The 22734-nt window shown below is 41.9% G+C and overlaps 1 pseudogene; it reads right to left on the bottom strand.

Annotated features, from left to right (window-relative positions):
• Positions 1–1915: 1915 nt before the first annotated feature.
• Positions 1916–22577, bottom strand: LOC115111514 (lysine-specific demethylase 2B-like; annotated as a pseudogene).
• Positions 22578–22734: the final 157 nt, after the last annotated feature.

Raw genomic sequence — 22734 nt, forward strand, 5'->3', positions numbered from 1 at the left:
AGCTCTTCTCTCAATTAAAAAAAAACGTGTCACTACTTTGCACCATGATAACCAGCGCTCTTCTTCTGTATGTTGTAAAAGCGTTAAATTGTCGCTGCCCATATCATTGCATAGTGCAGAAAATACATGAGAGTTCAGGGGCCTTGCTTTAACAAAGTTAACCATTTTCACTGTAGTGTCCAAAACATATTTCAAGCTGTCAGGCATTCCCTTGGCAGTGAGAGCCTCTTGGTGGATGCTGCAGTGTACCCAAGTGGCGTCGGGAGCAACTGCTTGCATGCGCATTACCACTCCACTATGTCTCCCTGTATTGTATCAGTACAGATACCAACACATCTTGACCATCAAAGTCCATTTGATGTCACAAAGTTGTCCAGTACTTTAAAAATATCCTCTCCTGTTGTCCTGGTTTCCAGAAGAGGATGTCTTCCTTAATCGACCCCCCATAAACGTAACGGACATATACCAGGAGCTGTGCCAGGCCCGCCATGTCTGTTGACTCCAGCTGTAAAGCACAGAATTCACTGGCTTGTATGTGAAGCAGTGATTGTTTCAAAACATGTCACTGATGCGTTGTGAAACAGTGCTGCTTGATGGCATTGTCTGTATAGGTTTTTGGACCTTTTCCCCCAGCATTTTCCCAGCCATATCCGCGGTAGCAGGAAGAATGAAGTCCTCCACAATAGTATGGCGCTTGCATGTCCTAGCCACTCAGTAGCTCACCATATAGGGCTTCTAGCCCCTTCTTATTAATGGTATCTGTTGGTTTTATACATGTCTTACTACTCGAAATTCATCTTAATTCTCACTCAAATTGGCATGTTTTGTTTCTAAATGTCTGCGCAAGAGTGAAGGTTTCATCGAGTTGTGAGTTATGTGCAAAGTACTATAACACACAGTGGCTAAGGAAAGGCACTACTTCCAATACAAGTGAACCCCAAATCAATGTAGTTCTCATCATATTTGAGCCTCTTCGATGGTCCAACATCCCTGTCTGTTGTTTGGTGCTTTCCCGGGTAAGGGGGCAGTAGCTCTTCGGCTGCATCAGATTCACAACTGTCAGTGTCCATGCTAGCTGGGCTAACAACAAATGTAGAATTACTGGTGCTAGCATTGGATGGGCTCGTGGAAGCAGAACAACTTGTGTCGTCGACAGGTGCAGTACTGCTACTACCAGCAGTACTACCAGTAGAGCTGGTATGTGTCTCTATGGATGAGGGCCTTACTTTTTTTTAACCATTTATAAATGTTTCCAGCAAACTGAATGAGCAGCAGCTACATTTGGCTATATATGGACCTTTAGTGGAATTCCCGCGAGAGAGTAACGGTTAATGTGATTGGATGTTAATTATTTGACTAGGCTACCTGTATTTGACATTGTTGTTATTTCGCTGAACACTAGATGGTTTAATTTTATTTTTGGCAGTGAAACGAGGCTACTCAGTTGAGAAAAAAACTCACCAAAATGTATAGCCCCGTTGGAATATATAAATGGACTGTTTGAAAATGTGAAGATTAAAAATTAAAAATAAACTTTACATTTTTATGTGAATCACATTTTTATTTGGCGTACCCCCGACGGCATTGCGCCTACCCCAGTTTGGGAATACCTGCTGTAGGTTGAACTAGTGTTTAGAGTGCCAGATTAGGCCTTTGTCTAGGAGAGGACAGCTGCAGACAGCAGCTTCCAGGTGACAGACGTTTGAATGTAAAACTAAAGAACATGGTTAATACATGACCCGAGTTGGGTGAGAAGGTTCCAGAAAGGTCCATATACCAATGTCCTTTCCTGCTCATTGAAAGCTAAGCCACCCGAGGTCACCAGTTACCCTGGCATTTAGGAAATTCTCTGCTGTGCCCTATCAAAAGGCCACACAACTGAGGGTAAAAAAAATAATGTTATAGTATATGAAAATACATTTTATACATAGAAATATACTTTTAATGACAATCATAGCACTAGATTTTAGATTTACAAATATAAACAACTACATCATGTGCATCTGTATTCAAGGTGGCCAATCTCATTCACTTGTGACATTGTAGGTCACGGTCAACAGAAAATGGCAAATTATAATTACATCACAATTATGGATGATAACTAATATAAATAAATACAAAATGAATAGATAGTCGATCTTGAATTAAAAATAGAATGATCAAATGCTCTTTCAAAGAAACTCATTACATGCCAAGTCTGTGGAGGCCACTGTGACTGTATGCACCTGTGGAAACAGTGAAGGGGCAGTCTGCAGTTACTACACTAATTTTTGGATTAGAAATTCATGAAATATACTCATTGATTCTTGAATATACCTTACAAATGCCTCATGAGCTTAGTTCAACTATCGTATCCCATCAGAACTCAAAATATAAGCTTTTATTCCTCCAATGTTTGTAAACAAATGTAAACAAACTATTGCCTCAAAACATGGTTAAAACTATAATTATGATATCATGGATGGTCAGTCTTTGCATTCTTGTAAGTCTTCGATTTGAGAGGGATTATATTTCTCCAGGCCCCTCAGCCTTTTACCAAAACAGAGGCGGGGAACGCTTTGTTCTTGTTTTAAATGTGGATTGGCCCTTTAAAGCAGATGATTCAATTACTTGACAGAATCTCACATTATGGGCTCGAGTGCTAAAACATGTGAAACAACAGATTAACATATGTACGAAACATAGGAAGTTGCAGAAGGTACTGAGAGATTGAAAAAATACATTTGACTAACATTCCTTATGTCAATATTTATTGACTGAATAATTTCAAGATATATTCATTATCCTAACCATATTTGCAACATTTATTTAATTCTTATTTACTTAAACATTTAAAACATGTATTATTTCATAATAATAGTCTTATGTTCATTTTTTAAAGTAAAGTATTAAATTAATTCCAGTCCAAGTCAGTAACTACCATTAACTTGTAATGTCACCTTCAGAATTTGGCACATGATATCAGGTTAAAAAAAATAGCATCCAAAAATACATATTACCATCGGTGTCAAGGCAAGCCGATTTAAAGTACTGTAGGTCAATATTCAGATGTAAGAGTTGAAATCTGGGGTGTGTATGGTACTGCATACATAAAGCTTCACTATAACGTCAAATGTTAGCCCAATGCGTGAATTATTGTTGTACAAAAAAATGTCTTAAACATTTAACATGTATAAGTAATAGAAAACAAATCCCCCAACAAATTAAATCCAACAAACACAAGCCTTTGAAAAAGGTACAATCTTAACACAAAACGAAACTAATGCATGCTTTGTTTTCCCTCCCCATCTCCTGTCCAGGACATCTTTGCCTTTCAGTACAAGGATGGGTTTGTAACATCCAGAAAGACATTGATGCAAACATTTTGACCATCCCCCTTGTTAATTTACATACTTCTGCTCCTCTCATCAACTCATGTGACATTGTTCGTTCACAAATCTAACACAGTAGATTCTCCAATGAAGAAGAAACAAACATACAAAACCAACCAGTGCAGGCTTGATGGGGGAAACCTTGTCTTGCTCCATTTAGTGCAAAGGGTAGTTCTTTTTTGCTGTTTGGCCTTGATGTCAATGTCTAACTGAGTTTCTGCAGTAATTTGTCCTCTTTGAGTCCAAACTGTACACTCACAGACATCTCTGCTATGAACTGTTCACAGGCCATCTTGGTCACCTGTTTGCAATAGCGCAGGTCAATGTGACAGATGCTTCCACAGCGCTTGAAGAAGGTAAGGGAATGGTCTGTCACCCTATTACAAACTTGAGGCGGAGACAAAAACAGAGCCAGGCATGAGGAAACTGAAGAGCCGGATTGAATATTATGAGGCTTAAATGCAACATAAAGACTTGCAAACTATTATAGAAATAACTGAAATCAAGATAAGACAGAAAATAAATACATCTTCGATATTCTTTAATATTAAGAGAAAAATAAGTGAAATAGCTTGTTCTATAATAGTTATGACTGATAACACGATGTATAATGTAAAATTGTATAATGTAACTACTGTAAAAAATAAAAAATAAAAAGTTTAAATAAGTGGTATGTATCTAAAATGTGTTTAGAATGTACATGTAACAACAAAAGAAAAAGCTGTAAAAAGTTACATTTTGTCCTCCGAAGGAAGCCCCCAAAAATAAACAAGTGACAGCATAGTAAATAAAAGCAGCCTCTGTGCTGTTGTATTACTCTAGCCCCTAGTGCTAATACGGAGGTTGTGAGAGTGGTGTGATTGACTGAGGGTTCCTACCTGACAGGTTGATCTCTGTGAGTGAATCTCTGGTTGTGGTCCCTGCGGCCGTCAGCAGGTTGACCGAATGGTCGTTGATGTGGTTGCAGTAGCTCAGGTCCAGTCGGGAAAGTAACGGCATATGTCTGATAATCAGACGCAGAGAGGCATCTGTGATGTCCAGCCCGGCCAGACGCAAGTCCAGGATGTTCCTCAGTTTACAGCGGTTGTCCAACTGACCTGAGGGTGGAGAGCAGGAACAAAACAGGAGTGATTTCTCATCTCGCAGTCAAACATGGCGAGTAATCTCATACATTTTCGTTAACATCCATTAATTAAACGTGAACTATCTTAAGATACACTCATTTTTCTTCTTAATGGGTTTTTAGAAAGAAAAGCCTCCCAGTCCTGTCACACCCAGGAGAACCACCAGAGGTTGCTATAATACACTCATGTCAATTTCACCTAACTCTCCCCTCTTGTTGCAGGTGGTTACCTGGTCTGTTATCGGTCGGGGGCGAGAGCAGGTCCCTCATCTGGGCATCTTTGAGCCCTTCCACCCACTGCACATCCAGGGTGCGCAGCAGAGGGCAGCTAGAGGTACAGAGGGCAGACACAGCCACCCACGAGCACCCTGAGAGCAGCAACACCCGCAGACCTGCAAGACACAGAGCGAAGTACTGTCAGACGGGTTTCAACGCTGAGCCACAATCACATATGGACAGTCTCTGGTGTCTGGCCAAAACATTTTCCTCTCCCATAGATCACAGGTTCACGTGTTCCTGGTATGTACCTGGTAAGCGGTTTATTAGCCAGCTCAGCTGCTTCTTGGAGATGTTGGTCCAGCTGAGGTCCAGTGAGAGGGGCTGTCTGCGGATGATGCCACTCAGCATGAGGGGAGTGATAGATTTACAACGGTTCAGATCGATGTTGGTCCACAGTCTTTTATCACAGCACCTGTCAGAGATAGTGAGTGTGTATTTATATTGTCTATCTGGCTTGGACTAAAATTCACAAAGTTCTAGATAATTAGTATATTTGAATGTGAGTGTTAAAGAGATTGAACGGGATCTTAAGCACTTACAAATTAGTAACATATTTTACGAATTGGAATTCCTAACAATTTTTTTATGCAGGACGTAACACATCATCCGAAATGGATGACGTGCACAATGGTGCACAATTATCAGGGACCCAACTTTTATAACGCATCTTTATTTGATGTTTTATAGGCCCTTAAATGTAAAGTAAAAATATGAGTGGAAATAGTAAGAGCTCTCACCATCTATTCCATGTCTTGCAGACACGCATGCAGACACACAGCTCCTTGTGTGTGAAGTGCCCAAAGAGCTTCATCCAGACCTCTCGCTGAACTGCATGGGTCTTCCCGTCCACCAGGGGAAGTCTGTCCGGCGGGGGGCTGATGGGGGTGGCCGGATTACGTGCCGCTCCATTTGGACACACTTGGGTGGGGAGCGTGGGGGCAGGGGCCGGGTGCCAGGGGAGCTCCTGTTGAAGCCCAGAGGGGTGATCTGGCTGGGATAGAAGTGGCGCAGCTCCCAGGGGGTGCCGTTCATTTCCTTGATCCGGAGGTGGGGGCGCTCCCCTCCCAGGTCACTGCCGATGCGGAAGCCCCTCTTGGGCTCCTCATTCTCACTCTCTGGCTCCACCTTGAGGGGCTGGCGGTTCTCATTGGCTAGGCAGTCCTCAGTCTTTTGGATCTCCTGGTTCAGTGCTTTGCTCAGCTCCTTGTTGGGTAAACGGCGTTTGCGGCGCGCTTTGGGGCGTGGGCCCTTCTCCTGGGGTTCACTGCCACCCTCGCTGCTGGGGCCAGCCTGTGGAGAGCTGCAGTGAGACTGGTCACTGTCTAGAACAGGAGTTTTGAGAGGAGGCCTTGGAAAGTTTGTCTTTGTGTCTTTGCCATCCCCGTCCTCTGCCCAGTCCTCGGTATCTTCTAAACGATCTCTCCTCTCCAGGCCTCGCCAGAACAGAGAGTCCGTCTCCTCCTCATCCACTTCCTCCTCCTGGTCTTCCTCCTCAGTCTTGATCTGATGAAGGAGTTTGGGGAACAGAGGTTCATCTGCCTTTCCCTGTGGAGGAGAGGGAGGTTTAGTTAGAGAGCATGTTCAACTATGGATACCAGAGCACATATCAACATCCAAACATTTTACAAAAGGAGTTGCTTGGCACAGCATGAAAATTGCCATGCATAGTCAATGAGTAACATTATACTAACAGACACTGAAACATAAACCACATTATGAAATCAGAGTCTACCTTCTTTCTCACACTGAAGTCCTCTTCCTCGTCATCGTCGAAGAGCTTCCTCTTCTTCCTCAGTTTGTCCTCAGGTCTGGGCCGAGGCAGGGTGCTGGGGGTCAGGACAGGGGGGTGTCTGTGGAGGGGCTCCCGTTCCTCAGGTCTGTATCTTGAGATATCATCCCCCTCAGGCTTTCTCTTGGCTGTAGACGTAGATGTGGCCTCACCCTCCTCCTTGACTGCCTTCTGCTCCTTCAGCAGGGAGCCAGGGAGGTTAGACGCATACTTGAACCCTGGTCCCCTTTTTTGCTTGCAGACCAAAAGGTGGAAAAACAGGGAAGACAACTTTATATATTTCGCCTATCACGACAGGGTCACCAAACTGAGATACTGTACTTGTTTCAATGGTGAAACAAGTCAGACATTGTAAACTACTTAGACTGTGACTGTGCCACTACTAGAGAATTAGATGTTTGTTTCCTTCCCGTGTAACAGACACAGGGCATTGAACCATGTGATATAGTAAGTAGATGAACAGGAAGTAAGAAACCACAAAGTAAAGACATTATGAAATGCCTCTGACGTTAAAGAATAATTATTTGGAGTGTTTTCCAAAGATGGTTCACAGCACTGTTTCCTAATCCAACATCAGATGACAAAATTGGTTTATACTTTATCTTTGGAGAAAGGGGAAACTAAAATATCAATTTCATATTAATGCTTATGAATTTGAGAATATATAGTATTCTATGATGGGCTGCCTACAGTAAGTCCTTAAAATGATATACAGATGTATGATCATCCTGTTGCAGGAGAACTGTCCTGCAAAGCAGAACATTTAAAACTTCTATTGAAATTGAGGTTTATAATTTCAAATGTATCAACCGCTACAAAGTATCAATTAACTATAATCCACATATCCTTTAGCTGCAGGATTAAGTTCCTGCTGTAAGCAAACTGGCTCAAATTAAGATCCTACATTTGTAGGTACTCACTTTTCCGGTTTTCCCAGCGTAGTTGCATTTGGGACATTCCCAACAGTTAGGAAGTTCATCGTTCACCACGCCAGAAGCATCTTTTACCTGAAAAGCATGAAGTAAAAGAGAGAGTTAAGACGAAAAGGGCAGAAGGGGAGTCAGTCTAATGTACAATGTGTTCAGCACAGAGAGAAATTAACAGGGAACTGAAAGTGACTGTTGTCACCTCTTTGTGTGAGGCAGTTTAACACTTTATTTTCTGACACATTTAAAAAGTGAGAAACTCTAGCAAACAACCTCCTCTAACAATGAAAAATCAATATTCTTCGGAAATACCTTACCATAAGTGTGTTATGTGCCTGGAATACAACAAACACAAAGGCTGTGTTCCTAATATCTGATGTAGTTCACAACTTCACTTCATTAGAACAGGTTTGAGCAAGGACATGCTATGACATGTTATGCTTTGGCTGAATGGCTCCTAAGAGTGCATGGGCAGCTTTGCATTTGATTTGCATCCGGCTCCACCCAGCAATGTCGACAACACTGTAAAGTCGTATTCAAGCATCATGTGATTTCAACTGGACTCAGCCTACTGCAAGTCTGGCTGGAGGAGGGAAAGTGATGAGGTGATTCAGTGTCAAACAACAACAGGAAGTCCCCGCCACACCAATGACTCATCAAGTTGCCTTGTAAAACTATTTGACAGTCAAAACACAGTGAATCACCTGCCGTTAGTACAAAGGCAAACATTCCAGGATTTTGCCTTCATTTGTGTGTCAAAGCATATAAATCACTCAACCGTATCATAAACATTCAGGTGAATCTCACTCACACAAATAAGGAATCATCAAACTCATCAGGTGGAGGCTTGGCCTCGTGTTCAGTCATGGTTGTGTTCAATCACGACTCGACATGCTCATTCTGTCTCACCTTTAAGCAGTTGGGGTGGACAATCTCATTGCAGATGGAGCACTCCATGAGCATGACGTTGAACTTGTCCTCCTCCTCCAATGTGTCCTCCTTCCCTGCTTCTCCGCACACCACACACACAGCTGTGTGGGGCAGGACAGGCTGCAAAGGACAAATACAAAAACACATTCACTGACAACTGTCAAACTCATTGACAGTAACACACACAGTGTCTCCATTATGCCGCTGTGCAATAATATTTGCAAATAGTGTTGATAAGCTGCTACTGGTCATTCTGTTTCCTGTTTTAGGAAAATCATTAACAGACATTGGCGACTATGCCAAAAGCCGCAGACAAATATCCACTGAATGGACTCAACAGAATCGAGAGACCTTTGACACATGAATGAGTCATAATGTTGCAAAAATAAAAATGTTAGCACTCACTTCCTGAGGTTTCGCTCTGTATCATTGTACTTCTGGTTGGTTCTTGCTTACACTGACCATTCTTTCAGAACCTGAACTGTGAACCTGTCTTATGGTTTTCATTGCATTTGTGACACAGCACTGTAGCACTGGATAAGACAATATAGGCTAACTGAACAATCTGCTAAATAGTATGAATGATGAAAAGCCTGTGTGGTTACTATGGCTTTACTCACTGCAATGCACTGCCTCATGATACAGGACTGCTTCATGCGCCCAGGTCCTCCAAACTTCTTCATGTCTTTACAGAAGTGACATTCTCCACACTCAGTTCGGAGGCAGGCCTCACACTTTCGGCAGCGTGTTCTCCTGCGTCTGGCGCCAGACGCACTGCGATTGGACGGCAGCTTGACCGCTGCTGAAGTCCCCATCTTGGGCTTTGGCCGGTTGGCTTCTCGTTGCTGCAGAGAGAAAAATAATACAATTTATGTTAAAACATCCATTAGCTCTTGTCCCTGGAAGTAGACTTTTTGAGTCCGGTCATTGGCTCCCTGGTCCTCTCCAACCAATATTCAAACCTGAGTATTTGGAAACTACTTTAGAAAGGATATTCAAATGGGCACTATTGCCTAAGACAGTAACCTACATTCTGTTTCATTATGGAACACACAACATCTAGTATGGTCTACTCCTGACAGTCATAAAGCTAGTGAAACAGTACTGCACTGAAGACACCGGCCGCGAGCCACATACAGTACCTTTCTAAACCTCTCTAAATGCCAAATCTGTAAATCAGCCTCTGTCCAAGAAAATAAAAAGATTCTCTCCCACCCCGTGACACCACAAATAGTTAGAGGTTCACAGGTAAAAATTAATTTCAATGCTCTTTACCCGAGCCTAGAGCCACCAGAACAATAAACATGAGATATTCCCTACGCCATTACTGAGAAATGTATTTTTTGCTGCAGAGGCGAGTGTTTCCTTGGCAACACAGTTCCCCTGCTTTTCCTAACCATTTGAATAGAATAATGAAAGGAGATGATAACTAGCAGAGACATATTGTACTTTATCTTTAAATGGGAGGGCTGTGGAGAGGTTAGGATTGTTTTGAAATTGAACATTTTCATGGCTCCTCTGGCAGTACTAAAACTGTTACTTTATTTTCTCATAAAGTACAAATATCGCTTCAGGCCCTAGGAGACACACTGGAAAAACAGAGTTGAATGTGCTACTGTAGATTGGGTCATTCATTCCTCTGGAAGCTGTTCTTACTGGCACTAAAAACACTGTTTATGGGGTGAGATCGATTAGTGTAGTGTAGAATCTGCTGCTTGTCACTCAGTCCCAGTCGAGCATTATGTCCTGCCTCCTGCAAAGGACATCTATAAGACTGATACGCTGTTTACACCACCTACTCTACAAAATAAAAGGTACAACCAATTGCATGGTGTCAAATATGAATGTTTTAATCTGGAGGTTTGCGTGTGTATTTCTGGCAAAATTATCTACCCCTGTGTGAGCCAGTAGGTCCATCCATTAAAGAAACTAAATCACAAGACAGCAACACACACAGGTCCACAAAAGATGTCTTACCACCTGGCAATGCTCCTCAGTTAAGGATTAATACACAACAGTGAAAACCTTCCACTCCCAAACAAATACTGAGAAACATTGCCACGTCACAGCCCTTACATAACCATCCTCCTGGAACAGATATAGCTAATAAGGACCAAACCGCCATCATATAAAAGCAGATGGAATTCTTGCAGAGGGCTTAAAGAGAGAGAAGAAAACCCCTATTCCAGGGTCATTGAGAACAAAGTGTTCCTTCATGAATCCTAGAATAAGATGTCCCTGGAGAGACATACCACAAGACGATCCTTCACCAGAAAGCTTTTCTTCAGGTCTGGAAAGAGAGTTGTTATAATAACCTTTCACCTTCGTCTCATCTTTGGCCCTCCTCAAGCATCACTCCAGATCCTAAACAGATTCTCAAGCATACACGGTTGTTGTTGACGCAACATCCAACTGGAAATGGGAAACAGACTACAATCTGATGGTTTTCCGAAGAAATCTGTTCAACCAAGGAGTGTATGGAAAGGTGTACAAGGAAGACATCAGAAGGAGGGCTGAGGCTACAAATGCTATGACTATCAGCATTGCGCAACATTCAAGTGTGATTGGCACATTCCTGGCATTGTCTTAAAATGTTGAAATTCCTCTGATTTTTTAGAGAGCTTTAAACAGAAATCTCTACAACATTATATCCAACACAACAGATCACCAATTTTTATTTTACCTTTATTTAACTAGGCAAGTCAGTTAAGAACAAATTCTTATTTTCAATGACGGCCTAGGAACAGTGGGTTAACTGCCTGTTCAGGGGCAGAACGACAGATTTGTACCTTGTCAGCTCGGGGGTTTGAACTTGCAACCTTGCGGTTACTAGTCCAACTCTCTAACCACTAGGCTACCCTGCCGCCCCAAAGCAATCAATGTGGGACTATTAGAAACCCACGTGTGCTATATGACCTATTTTCCTCTCAAACAAACTCCTGTTCCCCCTGAAGGAGTCCTTGAATAAAGTAGCCGATACCCTCTTGTTCCAAATATTCAAGTTAATTGTGCAACAGCGTTAGCATGACAAAATGCTTAACAAAGTGTTCTGTGTATGTGAGTTATGAAAAGAGTGATGTTCTTCAAATATCTGTTCTGCCAAGGGGGCATGAGTTTGTTTATCTTTTATTTGGTTTAATCAACAAGTGTATGGTCCATCCAGGCCATGTTATGTGAAACCTCTGAATTACAGGAGAAAGTACTAAATATGGTGGCTAAAATGAGGAGTGATCCTCCTCCTATGCCTCTCTTTCAAGAAATCATAACTCCAATCTTTAAGACATGTGTATCGTCTTTAAAAAAAAAACTAGTCGTCTGAGTCAAAAGTAGGCCTATGAAACACTAATGTGGTGATTGTTTACAAAAGCATCTTGACCTATAATAGACCCAGACTGATTACCAACACTTACTGTAAATTGGCTGACTAATGTGCTAGGAATGTTAGGTTTGTTTGACGAGGCCCTAAAACACTAGGCCGAGATGGGGGCCTTATCTGATCAGTTTCACTGTGGATCCCAGTGCTGTGGGAGGAAGTCACAGGGTTCACCATCTGCCTGGCTTCAGTGGACCATAGCACACCACAACAATGCACACAAAAGGGAGAGAAGTCCATGGCATCTCCACAACTGCGCCAAAAGAATAAGATTAAAATAACCCACTTCATAAACAATGACTGAGTGGGTGTGTGGGTTTCATTTTGTATTTCACCTTTATTTAACCAGGTAGGCTAGTTGAGAACAAGTTCAACTGCAACCTGGCCAAGAATAAACCAAAGCAGTTCAACACATACAACAACAGAGTTACACATGGAATAAGCAAACATACAGTCAATAACACCGTAGAAAATAATTATATACAGTGTGTGCAAATGAGGTAAGATAAGGGAGGTAAGGCAATAAATAGGCCATGGTGGCGAAGTAATTACATTATACCAATTAAACACTGGAGTGATTGATGTGCAGAAGATGAATGTGCAAGTAGAGATACTGGGGTGTAAAGGAGCAAGATGAATAAATAACTACAGTATGGGGATGAGGTAGTTCGATGGGCTATATTACAGATGGGCTATGTACAGGTGCAGTGATTTGTGAGCTGCTCTGACAGCTGGTGCTTAAAGCTAGTGAGGGAGATATGAGTCTCCAGCTTCAGTGATTTTTGCAGTTCGTTCCAGTCATTGGCAGCAGAGAACTGGAAGGATAGGCGGCCAAAGGAGGAATTGGCTTTGGGGGGTGACTAGTGAGATAGATCTGCTGGAGCGTGTGCTACGGGTGGGTGCTGCTATGGTGACCAGTGAGCTGAGATAAGGCGGGGCTTTACCAAGCAGAGACTTGTAGACGACCTGGAGCCAGTGGGTTTGGCGATGAGTATGAAGCGAGGGCCAGCCAACGAGAGCGTACAGGTCGCAGTGGTGGGTAGTATATGGGGCTATGGTGACAAAACGGATGGCACTGTGATAGACTGCACCCAATTCGAGGATCGGTAGGATGGTCAGTTTTACGAGGGTATGTGTGGCAGCATGAGTGAAGGATGCTTTGTTGCGAAATAGGAAGCCGATTCTAGATGTAATTTTGGATTGGAGATGCTTAATGTGAGTCTGGAAGGAGAGTTTACAGTCTAACCAGACACCTAGGTATTTGTAGTTGTCCACGTATTCTAAGTCAGAACCGTCCAGAGTAGTGATGCTGGACGGGCGGGCAGGTGCGGGCAACGATGGGTTGAAGAGCATGAATTTAGTTTTACTTGTATTTAAGAGCAGTTGCAGACCACGGAAGGAGTGTTGTACGGCATTGAAGCTCGTCTGAAGGTTAGTTAACACAGTGTCCAAAGAAGGGCCAGAAGTACACAGAATGGTGTCGTCTGCGTAGAGGTGGATCAGATAATCACCAGCAGCAAGAGCGACATCATTGATGTATACAGAGAAGAGAGTCTGCCCGAGAATTGAACCCTGTGGCACCCCCATAGAGACTGCCAGAGGTCCGGACAACAGGCCCTCTGATTTGACACACTGAACTCTTATCAGAGAAGTAGTTGGTGAACCTGGAGAGGCAGTCATTTGAGTAACCAAGGCTGTAGAGTCTGCCGATAAGAATGTGGTGATTGACAGAGTCGAAAGCCTTGGCCAGGTCGATGAATACGGCTGCACAGTAATGTCTCTAATCGATGGCGGTTATGATATCGTTTAGGACCTTGAAGTCGGAAGTTTACATACACTTAGGTTGAGTCATTAAAACTCGTTTTTCAACCACTCCACAAATTTCTTGTTAACAAACTATAGTTTTGACAAGTCGGTTAGGGCATCTACTTTGTGCATGGCACAAGTAATTTTTCCAACGATTGTTTACAGACTGATTATTTCACAACTCCAGTGGGTCAGAAGTTTACATACACTAAGTTGACTGTGCCTTTAAACAGCTTGGAAAATTCCGGAAAATGATGTCATGGCTTTAGAAGGTTCTGACAGGCTAATTGACATCATTTGAGTTAATTGGATGTGTACCTGTGGATGTATTTCAAGGCCTACCTTCAAACTCAGTGCCTCTTTGCTTGACATCATGTAAAAATCTAAAGAAATCAGCCAAGACCTCAGAAAAAATTATAGTCCTCCACAAGTCTGGTTCATCCTTGGGAGCAATTTCCAAATGCCTGAAGGTACCACATTCATCTGTACAAACAATAGTATGCAAATATAAATACCATGGGACCACGCAGCCGTCATACCGCTCAGGAAGGAGACGCGTTCTGTCTCCTAGAGATGAACGTACTCTGGTGCGAAAAGTGCAAATCAATCTCAGAACAACAGCAAAGGACCTTGTGAAGATGCTGGAGGAAACAGGTACAAAGGTATCTATATCCACAGTGAAACGAGTCCTATATCGACATAACCTGAAACGCCGCTCAGCAAGGAAGAAGCCACTGCTCCAAAACCGCCATAAAAAAGCCAGACTATGGTTTGCAACTGCACATGGGGACAAAGATCGTACTTTTTGAATGTCCTCTGGTCTGATGAAACAAAAATAGAACTGTTTGGCCATAATGACCATCGTTATGTTTGGAGGAAAAAGGAGGAGGCTTGCAAGCCGAAGAACACCATCCCAACCGTGAAGCACGGTGGCAGCATAATGTTGTGGGGGTACAGGAGGGACTGGTGCACTTCACAAAATAGAGATCATGAGATGATGGATATATTGAAGCAACATCTCAAGACATTAGTGTCTTTGCTATCCTGGGATATATTGAGGCAACATCTCAAGACATCAGTGTCTTTGCTATCCTGGGATATATTGAGGCAACATCTCAAGACATCAGTGTCTTTGCTATCCTGGGATATATTGAAGCAACATCTCAAGACATCAGTGTCTTTGCTATCCTTTGCTGCTGTTCTGGGATTGATTGAGTTAATGCTTGGTCGCAAATGGGTCTTCCAAATGGACAATGACCCCAAGCATACTTCCAAAGTTGTGGCAAAATGGCTTAAGGACAACAAAGTCAAGGTATTGGAGTGGCCATCACAAAGCCCTGTCCTCAATCCTATAGAACATTTGTCGGCAGAACTGAAAAAGCATGTGCGAGCAAGGAGGCCTTCAAACCTAACACAGTTACACAAGCTCTGTCAGCAGGAATGGGCCAAAATTCACCCAACTTATTGTGGGAAGCTTGTGGAAGGCTACCCGAAAAGTTTGACCCAAGTTGAACCATTTAAAAGGCAACGCTATCAAATACTAACGGAGTGTATGTAAACTTCTGACCCACTGGGAATGTGATGAAATAAATAAAAGCTGAAATAGATCACTCTCTATTATTATTCTGACATTTCACATTCTTAAAATAAAGTGGTGATCCTAACTAACCTAAGACAGGGAATTTTTACTAGGAATAAATGTCAGGAATTGTGAAAAACTGAGTTTAAATGTATTTGGCTAAGGTGTATGTAAAGTTCCGACTTCAACTATATATACACACACACATACAAGACCAGTTCTTTATGTCCATTACATGCAAGACATATTTTATCTAGTCCTCATTATATCCTGTTTTATTCCGACAAAAAAGGAACATAGATTCTAAACGGACGCTAATGACTGACAGTAAAAATGTGTCTTAGGTATTCCTTCATGGGTAGTGTGACGCCTAAGTTTAACTTACAATCGACTGACACAGCCAGGCTTCTTCTTCTTCTGACTTTATATGGCGGTTGGCAAGGTGCATTACCATCACCAACTGGACTGGAGTGTGAACCGCAGTTCATCTTTCAATCACCCACGTGGGTATAATGTATAATAAAAACCAATGAGGAGATGGGAGAGGTGTGACTTGCAACACGTCAAGCATCACAAATAGAACCAAGTTCTATTTAAGCGCCCGGCTACGCAGACGCTTATTGAAATGCGCGAGCAATGTGGGTGCAATGATTGATTAACATGTATGTGTACATTTATTTTGCAACGCACGAGACGCAGGCGGTGTGGTCAGCATGGTATCTGAATAACTGGGCCTGCCGGAAGCATAACGTGCACTCTGCCTCCTCCAATACGAGCACCTATTCCTAGCACACCTAGAACCTAATGCTTCAAAATAAGCTAAATATTTGTAATTTACCTTTTAAATGTTTGACCTTTTGTGTGTGGCATAAACACACAACCAGTCAATGTTTTAATCTGATTAGGCTACTTCAAAAGTCTAATGTAGGCATGCGGTTTGCAACACCCTTGCCAAACATGTCTTTTTGGGAATTATCACTTAAATAACCACTATTTTGCACATAACACATTTTACTGACACAAAAAGATCCCACCTTGTCTAGCGTATTTTGTTTTGTCAACAAAATACTGACATTTGCTGCTTCCATCAGGACTGTCGTGCCATTTTATATCCGGCATGTACTTGACTCACATAAAAAGATTGGATGGAAACCTGGTTCATCTGAAGCCATTTTGAGGATGCTAGAATTACATTTTGTCAATATATACATTTTGTGCCAATATTTATATGGATACATCCATAACAATGAGCTAATGAGGCACAATTTCACCTGGCATAGAACATGTGCTTACTCGTCAGGACACTGTTGTTCAGAGGAGCTAGCCAACAACAGCTAACCAACAACACAGATAACAAAATCACTCCAAACTGAAGCTGGAAAGACTGCAAACTAGCTGCACTTCATTTCGTTTGACTTTTTTACAATTTACATTTCTTTGTATATATCCATAAAAATGATGCCAGCTGATTCATGAATTTGACTAGCTGAGAAACGCTGCCTGCCTGCCTTGTCTAGTCCCGACTCCTAAGTTCATTACTTTTGGACAGCTGGAGATCAAATTTGAATATTGAAACAATGTTACAAATTGTTGGAGAGACAGACAGCAAGGTTTATACATATCTCTGCAGTTGAAAACAAAATGTTAGTTTAAAAGAAATGTGAGAATGTCTAGATACTTTTTATAGTGAAGATCAAGTTTATCAATTGCCTGGCTGGGCTGATGAGACAGTGGATGGCGCAGTCAGATGGAACAGAGTAAACAGGCATTTTAGCATCATAGATTTAGCCGGTGGTAATATGTTTTAACCAATCAGGATTAGACATGATTATTTTATCATATTATACAAGTAAACTTGGAGTCACGTGATGGTATGTTGTGTGGTCCTCCCACTATGATTTGGGAACGGTTGTAATTTATTAGGCTACAGGTTAAATAAATGATGAACTTCACAGGGTGGTGAAAGTGCACGGGATGAGCATGATGCTCAATAAATATCTAGGGTCTTATTCTGGTGACATGATGATCAATGGTTGGCAAATACAAAGTGCCAATACCAGGCTGGGCACATTTGCTATACCGACACATTTTTTTGTGACAAATGTGATGGAAACCTATTTAACTTTAACCGTACATGGGAATGTAACCGCAAAAGTAATTTTCATGTGCACTATGTATTTATGCACAGACTTTTATCTGCAACAAGTCAATTTGATGGAAACAACTCTGAAAATGTGCATATTGTTTTTATGCAGATTTTTGAATATTCGCATGAAAATCTGCTGCCAATTGGATGGAGCCCTAGCTATAGACACCCTAAAGACTCTGCCAAGTGTGCTAGTCCAGTGTCGCGTTGATAATGCCTGCAACATCATGGTTCACCAGCAGCCCCAAACATCTAAAGAATAAGATACAGACCAGCAAAAACAAGCATGTAAGAATTGTACTTAAACTCCCCCTCTCCCCATCTGGAGGTTGAGCATTTCAAGCAGCTAGGCTGGCTATCTGTAGAAAGAAATAGTAGAATTAATTCAACTTGGTCTGGTCCACAGAATTATCAGACTCAGCCCCCTGGTACCAACCAAAAATGTTTACATTTGTCAGAGATGTCCATCAGCATAATACTAGAGCCAGAGACACTAATATTCACTGTTTTAAATGTAAGAGTCTAACTGGTAAGAACACATTTGTATATACTGGCACTGTTGAGTGGAACAAACTACCACAGGAACTTAAAGGCATAGCAACCATAACCACTTTTTAAAAGAATGTCAAAAGCTGGCTTATGTGTGAACAGTAGAATGTCTGTAAATGTGTCTATGTGAAAACAAATAGGGACCACAATGGAAATAAGCCCCGACGTTATGGTGTAATCCCAGTCACTTTAAAAAATAGTTGTACTCTGTATTGTGCATTTTTATTTTTTACTGGCAAATAAAAATCTAATCAATCCAAATTGTGCATCACGGTCATTTGATGAATGGAAATAAACATCTGTTAAAAAACACCAAAACGTTTAATGATATTCAGAGATTGTCAAACCAAACCTTCAATACTGGGTAGGCCTTCAAGGTAGGGTGGGATAAATGTTATGTTTGTCGAGATTGACAGTCTTTTTATTTGAATTAATTAGGGATCCCCATTAGCTGCTGCCTATTCTTCCTGGGGTCCAAACACATTTAGGCACTTACATATAAAACATAAGATAAACTGTACATTATAACATTATTACACCACCACATATCTACAATACAAAATGTATAATACCACCATACAACAACATTACAATGTACGTGTGTGTAGAGGGCGTGTGCTAGCGCTTGTGTGCGTATGCGTGTCTGTGCCTTTTTGTCTCTATTCACAGTCCCTGTATTTTTACCCGTTTTCTATTTATTTTTTACATCTGATTATACTGCTTACATCAGTTACCTGATGTGGAATAGAGTTCCATGTAATCGTGGCTCTATGTAGTACTGTGCTCCTCTCATAGTCTGTTCTTGACTTGGGGATTGTGAAGAGACCTTTGGTGTCTTGTGGGGTATGCATGGGTGTCCGAACTGTGTGTTAGTAGTTTAAACAGACAGCTCGGTACATTCAGCTTGTCAACACCTCTTACAAAAACAAGTAGTGATGAAGTCAATCTCTCCTCCACTTCGAGCCATGAGAGACTGATATGCATATCATTGATATTAGCTCCCAGTGTACATTTAAGGGGAAGCTGTGCTGCCCTGTTCTGAGCCAATTGTAATTTTCCTAATTCCCTCTTTGCAGCACCTGACCACACTACTGAACAATAATCAGGTGTGACAAAACTAAGGCCTGTAGGACCTGCCTTGTTGATAGTGTTTTTAAGAAGGCAGAGCTGTGCTTTATTTGAACAGACTTCTCCCCAGTTTAGCCACTGTTGTATCAATAGGTTTTGACCATGCAGGTTTACAATGCAGTGTTACTCCAAGCAGTTTATTCACCTCAACTTGCTCATTTTCCACATTATTCATTACAAGATTTAGTTCAGGTTTGGTGAATGATTTGTCCCAAATACAATTGATTTTATTTTTTGAAATATTTAGGACTAAATTATTCCTTGCCATCCATTCTGAAACTAAATGCAGCTCTTTGTTAAGTGGTGCAGTCATATCACTCAATGTAGTAGCTGACGTATATAGTGTTGAGTCATCCGCATACAGACACACTTGCATGTTGTTAGTAAAGATTGAAAAAAGTAAAGGGGCCTAAACATCTGCCCTGCGGAATACCTGATTCTTCCTGGATTATGTTAGAGGCGCTTCCATTAAAGAACACCATCGGTGTTCTGTTAAACAGGTAACCCTTTATCGACAATACAGCAGGGGGTGTAAAGCCATTACATACGTTTTTCCATCAGCATACTATGATCAATAATTCATTTTGGTGCTGACAACGCAAACCATGATATTGAAGCACACAAGGTCAGTATACTCAGTTTATTGGTTGTTTGGTGCATTGGCCCATAAGCCTGTGTGTCATCAACTGTGAGCATGCTGAAGTGGCATAGTCGATATCCACGTTTATAAACACAGGATCGATATTGTTATTTGTGGTCATAAATATTATTTTGAGTTCATTCTGAGGGGGGAGATAAAATTCGAACTAACCCTTAGCTAGGTTGCATGCCTAAATATGCTGCAGAGCTGTCTGACAAATAATTTGACTAGTTCATCAAATAGATGAGGCATATGTAACGATGTGAAACGGCTAGCTAGTTAGCGGTGGTGCGCGCTAAATAGTGTTTCAATCGGTGACGTCACTTGCTCTGAGACCTTGAAGTAGTGGTTCCTCTTGTTCTGCAAGGGCCGCGGATTTTGTGGAGCGGTGTGTAACGATGCTTCGTGGGTGACTGTTGTTGATGTGTGCAGAGGGTCCCTGGTTCGGGCGTGGGGACGGACTAAAGTTATACTGTTACACATACTTTCACGAAATGTTTGTCCCTCTCATCGTCATATTGTGTACTTTCCTCTCTCAAAGTCTATGCGGTCTGTGTGTATCTAACCTGTAGCAGGCGTTAAAGTTATCTGACACTGAGAAATGTCGGTGGAAACGCCTTTATGCGCAAATATTGATATAACAACCATCACATGGAAATAAACTTGGAGTCACGTGATGATATGTTGTGTGGTCCTCCCATTACGACTCAGGAAAGGATGCAGTTTATTAGGCTACAGCTGGAATACTATACACTTTTCCAGTACACAGATGCACGTGACTCTTTGCGGCAGTAAGAAACCATCTCCATCTGCACCCATTCAACATACATTTATGTTATTACTTCTAAATAAAATATATTTTTTTTTGGGGGGGGGGGGTTCTCATACCCTTCCAATTAAGTTTTGGTTCTTGATTGTATTATGAAATGCACTCAAACAAGATGTAAATAAAGGCTTTTTTTGCGGCGTTCTAGAACTCTCCCTTGTTCTGCCACAAACGGCAATGTTTGTAAACACAGAAAGGGGTCGACACATTATGAACTTCACAGGGTAGTAAATGTGCACGGTGATGAGCTTGATGCTTCTTTACAATAAATATCGATGGTCTTATTCTGGTGACATGATGATCGATGCTTGGCTGCCGTTTGACAAATACAAATAATAGCGCTCATCCATAATAATCTCAATGTAGGTCGCCTACACGCACTGTATCTGCGAGCTGTTAGCTAGAGCGCATATGCCAAGACAAGAGTGGTCACATTTGCTATATAATAACACTTGTGAAAAAGCCCTCAGAGTTGAAAATGCGATGGAAACCCATTTAACTTTTTCATTCGGTACATAGGACCGATGGTAAATTATTTGTATGTGCGCTACGTCATGACGCCAGCCTCTTATCCGCAAAAAGTCCGTTTGATATAAACATCTCTGGTGGGAAAATGTGCATACTGAATATTAGAATATTCGCATTTAAATCTGTCGCAAATTGGATGGAAACCTAGCTACTGTGTGTAGTTAAATACCATGTTTATGCGCTAAACTATGTTGATTATTTGCTTCATGAAAACTACAACTCCCTTCAACCCAGCGTCCCGCATACTTCTTGACTTGAATTCTCTCGTAAATTATTTTATTTCCCTTGAGAAGACACCATGGGCTCACAATAAACATAACTAAATGAAATTCAAGTAACTGAACCAATGTCGCTCAATTTGTTGTTTAATAACCGAAAAAAACGACATATCGGTTAATCATTCAACACTATTGTCGCGTAATGTACAACTAAAAGTCTCCAAACAGGCAAGAGCGATCAACCGCTGTAAGAGCAGCTCATTGTTCCCTCTCCCCATCCCCCTCCCCAGTTCGGTTCCTGCAAAATAACATTGCCTCCAGCCCTCTTAAAGGCACAGAGCATGGTTAGGTGTGAGTATGAGCAGTTAAACACGGAAGGAATAAGTATGTCTGTCCAGAGAGCTAGACCTGAATGTGACAATGGTGCTACATCAGGCATGGTCTGATTTAGCGTAATCTATTTACTTTAGTTTTAGAAAAAGTCAACACTGAGCCTCAGGTGAAGTGTAGTGAAAGGCCTCACATGTATAGTCATGCTACACTACTCTCTCACACCCTGACTGTTCACACAAAAATACCAGTCACAATGACCGATCCTCTTCCATGATCACAGTAACTTGACCAAGAACACAATCTGACAGGTCAGTGTGTGACAAATAGCTGGTAGACAACAGAGGGGGACAATGTATATTCATTGTGTCCTCTTCAGGGTTTTTGTTGAGAAAGGTGTGTTCCTAAGGTGAGAGGATTCTGGATCACATTTAAAGCCAAGCAATTATTGGGATCAACTAACTACTTTGGTGAGCAGCTCATTCTTTTCTTGCTAGGGTCTGAGATAGGTCATCTGGATACAACAACATGAGCCAGGGACAGGAGAAGGTGTCTGTATGACCTCTTAAATAGCTATCTCTTGCCCGGTGGATTAGTTCTCTTACCAAAACAACAAACCATGTTTCCCTTTTCCATCCATTCCCTAGTCAAATTATTATCCTATTCCTGCTTATGGTACTGAGTGAGTGGGGATAGAGAAAAGAAAGAGATAGAAGGCAGGGAGAGAAAATACATTCTACTCACAGGATTACTGGTCTAAAGCCCCCCCCGAGAAAGACAAAACAGCATGCAGATTAGAAACCCAACGTGGCTAATGTTCTGTTCTCTGACCTGTTCAGATTCTGAATCATAATCCTCTTCATCTGCACTCAGTGACAAGGCCATGGTTCCTCTCTTCTCATCGTCTGTCCAGCGTTGTAGAGAAAACTGACATGGCTGAAGCCTCCAGACCTGCTGCTGTTCCCTGCTCACTCGTCCCCCTTTCTCCGTCTCTCTCTCTCCCTCCCTCTCTCCACACACAGTTCAGAACCAAGCAGCTGTACAGGCACACACACGGCGACAGGAAGCCTCATGAATATGCACAGGAAAGGTCAGGAGAGACAGGGGGCAGGCAAAGCCAATGGAGGCAGATTGCATTTGCTTACAGGGTTGCTTACAAAGGGTACCCAGAGTCAGAGTGGGACTGGAGGGTG

The sequence above is a fragment of the Oncorhynchus nerka genome, linkage group LG27 (assembly GCF_034236695.1).
Source record: "Oncorhynchus nerka isolate Pitt River linkage group LG27, Oner_Uvic_2.0, whole genome shotgun sequence".
NCBI lineage: Eukaryota > Metazoa > Chordata > Actinopteri > Salmoniformes > Salmonidae > Oncorhynchus > Oncorhynchus nerka.